Source organism: Vombatus ursinus, unplaced genomic scaffold (genome assembly GCF_900497805.2).
Source record: "Vombatus ursinus unplaced genomic scaffold, bare-nosed wombat genome assembly UNPS02014781.1, whole genome shotgun sequence".
In the NCBI taxonomy this organism is placed as follows: Eukaryota; Metazoa; Chordata; class Mammalia; order Diprotodontia; family Vombatidae; genus Vombatus; species Vombatus ursinus.
In genome coordinates, this window is record NW_020954559.1 from 23914062 (window position 1) to 23922294 (window position 8233).

Genomic DNA, 8233 nt, shown 5'->3' on the forward strand with positions numbered 1-8233 from the left:
TTGTCCTTTCTTTCTTCAGTTTCTTTTATAGAGGAGGAAATTGAGACAAACAGGGTTAAGTGACTTGTCCAGGGTCACACAGCTAGCAAGTGTGTGAGACCAGACTTGAACTCAAGTCTTCCTGACTCCATGTCTGGCACTATCCACTCCACCACTTTGGTGCCCTGATGTTAACTAACATTTGTATTGTGCTATAAGGTGTGCGAAGCACTTCATAATCTCATGTGATCACCACAACACCCCTGTGAAGTAATTTTCAGGTGAGGCTGAGAGTTTAAGTGGCTTACCTAGTTAGAATCGAGTCATTAGGTCTTAGTGACTGTATGTCCAGTGTTGTATCCATTATACTATGAATGAATTTTTATATAGGTGAACAATATATACCGATAAAAAGAACAAGTTCCAAAGTAGTCATATAAATAACATCTTTAGAGGCTCAAGAGGGACCCTTGGAATGGAGGTGGTAAAAGAAGGCTTTATTCAGAAGATGGGATTTGAACCTGGCTTTGAAGTATTGGAAATTTTCAGACTAGTGGAAAGATGTTGGTGTGAAGGGCATTATCAAAATAAGAGAGAGGAATGTTTAGGGGCTGAGTGGACAGGACACCAAGCAGCCAACTTGGCTAAGCAGTCCATATAACATGAATGCAAGTTTTCATAGAGGACCAATGGATAACAAATTGGGGAAAATAGGTCATGGACATGGTTTGGATTTTATAAGCAGTGGAAAATGCCATCAAATTTATTTTAATCAGAGGAATGAATGAAATAATGAAAGAAAAAGAAAGTATAAGCAGAGAATTACCAAGTTGTAGGCAGTAGCCTAAAAGAAGGCAAAGACTCTGTGTGTGCGTGTGTGTGTGTGTGTGTGTGTTTGTTTTAGAAAGCAGATCCACAGGCATCGTCACTTAGGGCTTATGAGAACGTAGCTCCCCCTATGGCCTGTGGCTAGTGGACAATAAGGCTTACTTATAGGTGAGTAAACTATAGGCAGAAGGAGTGGATGACTATTATTGTAAGGTTCTAGGGGCCTTATGTCATCCTCTCTGCCTCAAAGATATTTCCCTCATCTGCTCACTGATGGCTGAAACCTCACCATCTGAACTTGCTTTAAGTTTTTACCCTGACCCAACACACATGACCCTAAATCTTTACTCATCACGTATTTTAGTGAGAATAAAATTCCATCATTTTCTGAACATAAAATTTAACAAGGAAAAGATATGAAAACAATGACTGCCTGAGGGGAGTAGGATGGGGGACACCAAAAAAGAGAGGGAAAGGGGAAGAATTGGAAGTTGGGAAACCCAAAGATGGCAACAATAAATAATAATTAGTATTTATATAGTACTTTAATGTTTATAAAGTACTTTACATATGCTAATCATTTGGTTCTCACAACAACCCTATGAGATAAATGCTGTTATTATCCCCATTTTACAAATGAGGAAACTGAGTCTCAGGAAGGTTAAGTGACTTGCCAGGATTGTACAACTGGTGTCTGTGGCTAGATTTGAACTTGGGTCTTCTTGATTCTAGTCCAATCTAGACCGAGCTGCCAAACTTCATTTAACTCAGAATTTTTCCTGGGGTTGAACTGATACAGGTGAAAGTTAAGAAATGTATGGACAATAGAGGGGAGGCAGATTAATGGAGATAGGGATATGTGGAGGAGGACAGGTTCAAGGAGGAAGTATGTGACATATTATTCATCCTTACAACCACCCTATGTTAACACTTCACCAGGAGTTTATGACAGGCTTTACCATGGGAAATTGGTCTGTTTCATGCCATTGAATGATGTCTTGGAATTCTCTCCTGTGGATAATTACATATATATGCCAGTTCTCAATTTAAAAAAAATTCCTTCAGATGTGATTACAGGAAATGTCAATCATTTAAACAAATCTGAAATCTGGGTGTTCATTAGATTCCTCTGAATTTTCATTTGAAACATATGTAAGTGCATAAATCTGATTTCCTAAGACCTAGCATATCCTTCTAAGACACTTTGAGACTATAGTAGAGGTCTAATTATCTAGAATGGCATATGATATTTTTTTTCCTGAAGCAGGGAAGGGAGCAAGGTACTAATATAACTCATTAAGAAGGTACTTTTAAAACAAGCTAAAATTTTAGATTTAAAACCCAAAACCAACTGCAAAAAAATATACTGAAAACACTGTATTGTAATTATAGACAGTAAGTTGTTTTAGAGGCCATCATCACATACTTTGGATGGTTTAATTTTTAATTAGAGGCATAAAAATGAAGCTATCAGTCTCCAGGGGTAGGGAACCTGTCCTTGAGGCCACATGTGGCCTTCTAGGTCCTTGGGTGCAGCCTTTTGACTGAGTCCAAGTTGTACAGAACAAATTCTTTTATTAAAGGGATTTGTTCTGTGAAGTTTGGATTCAGTCAAAGGGTCGAACTTGAGGACCTACAGGGCTACATGTGACCTCAAGGCTGCAGGTTCCCCACCCCCTGGTCTACACTGACCTCAGTATAAAAGGAAGATGCTCATTTTCCCCTCAAAGAGATACTTGCAAAAGTGTCAGCTGGTGTTTCATAGACAGATTGTGAAAATTATCCCTTCTCTTTTCCCTTGAGGAACCTCTCCTACATCTGAGACTGACAATTTTGTGCTAGTGAATCACCAGCTAACCAACTGCCACACAAAGAGCAGTTCCCATAAAAAACAGATGTTTGCTATTGTCCTGACCATTGATCTGCTGAATTTTATGACAGCTAAGAAGTGGGAACAAAGATAAAATAAAGTCAAGTAATGAGCTGGAAAAAGATGCCTTTAACGGAACAGAATCACCTCATGATTTCTTGTTTTGTGCTTGAACATAAATGGTTTACACAAATATATTTTATTTGGGGGGATTTTTTTCTTAAATGTTTAAAAATGTTTCTTAAATGTTTAAAAAAAGTTTTAAAAATATGTAACATTTGCATTTTTGAAACAAAATTCCAAAAGGGCAAACTGGCTGTTTGAATACAACAGGCATTGCCTCAGCACTTAAGAAGTTAGGCAGGGGTCCTCTTAACTTCCAGGAAAGGAAGGATGGTTTTCTTTAATAGATTTTCTTCATTGAGATGTTTCTGCTCATATTTCATTTCTGTACAACAGTCTTTATGGAGATATATATTCCTATTTCCCCAGATTTGCTTTTGTTATTTTTAACTGTATTTTTAGAAGGTTAGCTACATAAATCAACTACATAAATGAAAGTAGCAAAGTTTGCTAAATGGAATTTTTAAAAAATGCTTCTTGATGATACTGTGTATGGCCACAGAGTCCTACTTTAGTGCTTCATCATGGCACAGAGGTCACTTTGGCCTTTGTTCATGGAGATCAAGATCTAACAAATTTTATCATTCATGGTCTCAGCAATCCACTTTGTGACTGTCAACCTGAATGGAGAGGCCACTTGGTAATGCATTCTTTAGCCATGATAACTGATGAGTCAAAAACACAGTTCAGTGTGGTCTCCTTTTGCTTCTTCGGTGATAGAAAAGGAGACAGAGGGTGTTAAGCAACAGAAAGTTTTTAGATGGTCTCTGTGCATCAATTTAGCTGCTGGTGGTAATTTATATGGGAGATACTTGTCCAGCAGCAAATAAATGGATGTACTAAGAGGAATGGAGTTGCTGATTTTGACAGTCTTCGTAGCCATGAAACCAGAAGACAAAAAAAGATACTGCAAAAGTGGCAGCACAATTTAAAGATGACGCATAGCCTCCCTTTTGAGAGACAAAGGAATTGGTGGTACTCATTTTATTGTGCATCTAGAACAGGTGTTCTTAAACTGGAGTCCATGGAGAGCTAAGGAATCTGTGGATAGATTTGGGAAGAGGGTCCATGAAATTAAGAGGAGAAAATATATCATATCTTAATTTTCACAAACCTCTAATTGAAATCATGTATTTCCTTCAAAATGAATTTTAAAAACATACTATTCTAAGAATGAGGCTATCGGCTTCATCAGCCTGCCTAAAGGGTCCTTGTTGCAACAGAGTTTAGTAAACCCTGACCTAAAGACAACAGGAAATAAATGTAGCTGTGTAGCTCCTGCCAGTACATTGACATTATGTCCTAGCTTCGTTCACCTGGTTTGCATAGCAGGATATATTATACTTGGAGGGACAACGGAGGAAAAGAAGTGATGTCAGAGGAAAGATAGAAGGGAGTTATGAAGATGAAAAGAATTTTAGAGAAAATGGCGCCCTCTTAATGGAGCCCTGCTTTTATCCTCTCTTTCTACCTGGACAGGACTGTGATATCCAAGTATTTTATGCTGTATCCTCCCCCATGAAACTTACCCAATAGAAAAAAAGAAAGAGAAAATTAAAGGCACACACCAGGAACTGGGAGTAGGACCATGCTGCCCTCTGGAGAGACCAACAGATTACTCAAGAGTTCCCGTATTGAATCCACAGGGAGATGAACCAGTGCTACAGGTTTAGTGAGTGAAAATGGCTGCTGAGGGTTATGAAGAAGAAACATACAGAGGAATTCACACAACTAATGTACTAACCTCGTTCGCTTTTATGTCCTGCAAGCCTATCTACAACTGGCAGGAAGAGTCAGACACTACTGAAATGACCTAACAACAAGTTGATGGTGTGATGCTGCAGATGTTCCTGTTTGCAGACAACATTGTTCTGATTGGATCAAACCTCAACATATTTCAGAGCCTCTTAGATAAGAACCATGATTACTCAAAAATATTTGACTCAACTCTCTACTCAGTAAAATACCAGGCAGGTAAAGAATGCTTATTGTTCAGACCAGGGGTGGGGAACCGGCAGCCTCGAGGCCACATATAGCCTTCTAGGTCCTTGGATGCAGCCTTTTAAGTGAGTCTAAGTTTCACAGAACAATCCTTTTATTAAGGGGACTTGCTCTGTGAAGTTTGGATTCAAAAGGGCCACACTTGAGCACCTAGAGCTCCACATGTAGCCTTGAGGCAGCAGGTTCTCCACCCCTGGTCCAGAATATGACTTAGAACCCACAAACCTGGCCAATTAGTACATCTATCCTGGACACTGCAGATGGACAATGAGATGGATCTACAACTGAACAAGCGGAAGGTAGGCTGGACTGCCTTTGGGAAATTGGGCACTTTTTTTTTTTTTGCCAGGCGATGGGGCTAAGTGACTTGCCTAGGGTCACACAGCTAGTAAGTATCAAGTGTCTGAGGCCAGATTTGAATTCAGGTCCTCTTGACTCCAGGACTGGTGCTTTATCCACTGCGCCACTTAGCTGCCCTATTGGATACTTTTTTCAATGACACTCTACTATTCCCAGAAACAAACATCCATCTTTTTAATGTCTGTATTTTTTTCAGCAATACAATATGGCATCAAGTTCTTGAATACTGCCATCTCTGAAGAATTGAACTTAAGAGTAGGCCAAAGGGTAGTAGCAAAGCCTATTGCCAAAGCAGCAGTGAACCCTGAGGGACAGACAAGAGGAAGCATGAGTCAAGTGAGCCAAATCACTGCCACCACTGCTTCCCCTCAAGAACCAATGGAAACAGCCCAGGATCCTGAACCCAAAAGCCAAAAAGGCCTTGATCCAAGGGAGAAACCCCTATGAAGACGGGGCCAGCCAACTCCAGCAGTTGTTAATCGATTGTGACAAACAGGGCAGGCAAACAAGCCTAGATGAAGCCACACAAAGTAGCATACGTATGCCGGACAAGTCAAATCATTACCACTACCTTGACCACCATATCCTCTCAGACCCAGATGGAAATAGCCCAGGATCATGAGTTCAAGAGCCCTAGGAATATCAATGTCCCTCAGACCACTGGCACCCCTTACAACCCATGCCACATAGTCATCATCCTGGGTATCAACCCCTGAAAAAATGAGACCTGGCAATTTCTGCAGGTGTTTTATCCCTTGATGGCTTTGCAGCCATAGCTACTGAAGACCCAGAAAAGAAAGTTCTCACAACCAAAGTCCTTGGTACTAACAATTGGTTCAACATCAGAAACTAATATGGTCTCAGTGGAAATATTAAAGAAGATGAATTACTATCTCATTATCCCCTGTATCCTAAGCACCATGGGGCCTTTTAGATTTGCAGCTGAAACCTCCTTTATGTGTTCTCTCCCCCTATTAAAATGTGAACTCCTTGAGGGCAGAAATTGCCTTACTTTTCTATTTGTGTGCTTAACATATAATATATGGTACTTTGCACATAGTAAACTCTTAGTGATTTTTTTCATTTATTCATTCATATGGTGGGTATGAGTAGGCAGCAACACATTGGCAATGGAGAATTATGCAAGACAAGTGGCATTAAAGAAGTGTATGACCAGAAAAAGAGGTAGGTTGGTGATTTATCAAGAACAACTTATGGATAACTTGCCTCATTGGTACCCAATTTCAAGAGATCTAGAGAAGGGCCCAGAGCCTAGTATGCAGAGAATGTATGGGAAGATTTGGGCAAGAGTCACAGTAGGATGAGAAAGCATGGATAAGTTGCGATCTGCCATGTTGGAGGAAGTACCTATATTGAGGACATCATGGATCCATACAAGTATTGAAATATAATACTTCTTGAATATTGATTATTGATTTGTCCTTTAGAAGGAATAATTTTAAGATATCCTATGTTGCCCCTCACAGAGAGAAACAGCACTTATAAACATTAGGTAAAGAGTGTTGTTAATTATTAATGCTAGATATATAGTACAGTGCACAACAAAAATGAATAGGGGACACTTCTTACAACAAAAAGAATTTTATTTTAATCAGTCTTGAACTGATTGATACATATATGCTCTGTTGACTAACAGAAATGCCTCTTCCCAATGCAATCTACACTGTAGAGAAAGGTTATTCAGAATGCTAACTAATAATTACAATTAAAGTTAGAAAACCTGGCTAGATGGGAAGTGATCTTTTTCAGACCACATCTTTCTCAAAAAATCTCAACTCTCTTCTTAATGAATAGGTCTTATGGAGGCTTAAAATCATGAACTTCAGAATTCATGTCCCTTTTTTGTCATGATAGCCTATGTTAGGACAATTCTGAATTTGTTTAGTGAGATACAAATTGTAAGAAAAACCCTAATGACTAGTGCAACAAATTCAACTATTCCTCACTTGGGATCTTGGACCATGTGGGTGTTTGTGTGCATTCACACACGTGTGGTTTGTGTAATTTTAAGCCTTCTACAACACATAATACAGATACTGCACAGATCTTGGATTCTATCATTTTTGTTCTTCATATTACCTCTGACAATATCTTGTTGTGGCACCTTAAGCAAAACTAAGTTTTTGATCTATTTGTCATGAAAACTAAGGCAATATCATTTTCCTATCTCTTTGGGATGAGTATCCATTTTAGCAGTATTAAAGAATGACCTGAACATGAGAGGTTTATATATAATTATACATAATTTGTTCACTATATTTTAAGATTTAATTTTCTGAGTAAAGTGAAAGACTTCAATTAGATGTCTAATATTAAATGAAGCTAGTGGATTTATTTTGAAAACAAAGGCAGTCCTCAAGTTCTAATGAATTGGTGTTCAAAAGTTGATTTCTTATAATGCAGATGGCATGCTCCCACAGAAACAATGGTATATATGGTGGTCAGGTTCCTAGGGTAGCTCACAAAAGCCCACCTGATCCACAGGGAACTCAAGATGTATCAGATCATAGGGTTAGTGTTATATATATGATCATTTTACTTAGATCTAGAAGGGATCAAAAATAGCAGTGGATAGCCATTTGCAGCTAGATGAGACTTTAGAAGTTATCCAATTCATTCCCATTTTAGAGATAAGGAAACTGAGGCCCAGAAAAAAGAAGTTGAGTGCCCAAAGTCACCTACCAAGTCAATGGTAGACAGAGCTAGAACCCAGGTTTCCAGCTTCATAGTTTAGGGCATTTTTCCATTAAGCCACAGCTACCATGTGTGATAATGTTCACACAACTGAATTAAGAATTCTAAATCGGAAGGGCAGGAATATATCTTCCCTGACTGTTACAGTGGAAGTGCAGACACTTCTTCCTTATACTCTCCCTTCCGGCCAAGGAGCAAGAAAAGGATTCCACCAGCTCTGAGCTATAGATACAGGTTCTACAAATTGAGGCAGAAGTTTTCATCCCTGAGGCCTAGGTATGTTCTAGGACCTGTACTCTACCTTACTCAGACCTCATCTAGAGCACTGTCATCAGTTTGGAGTGTCACAGTTTCAAA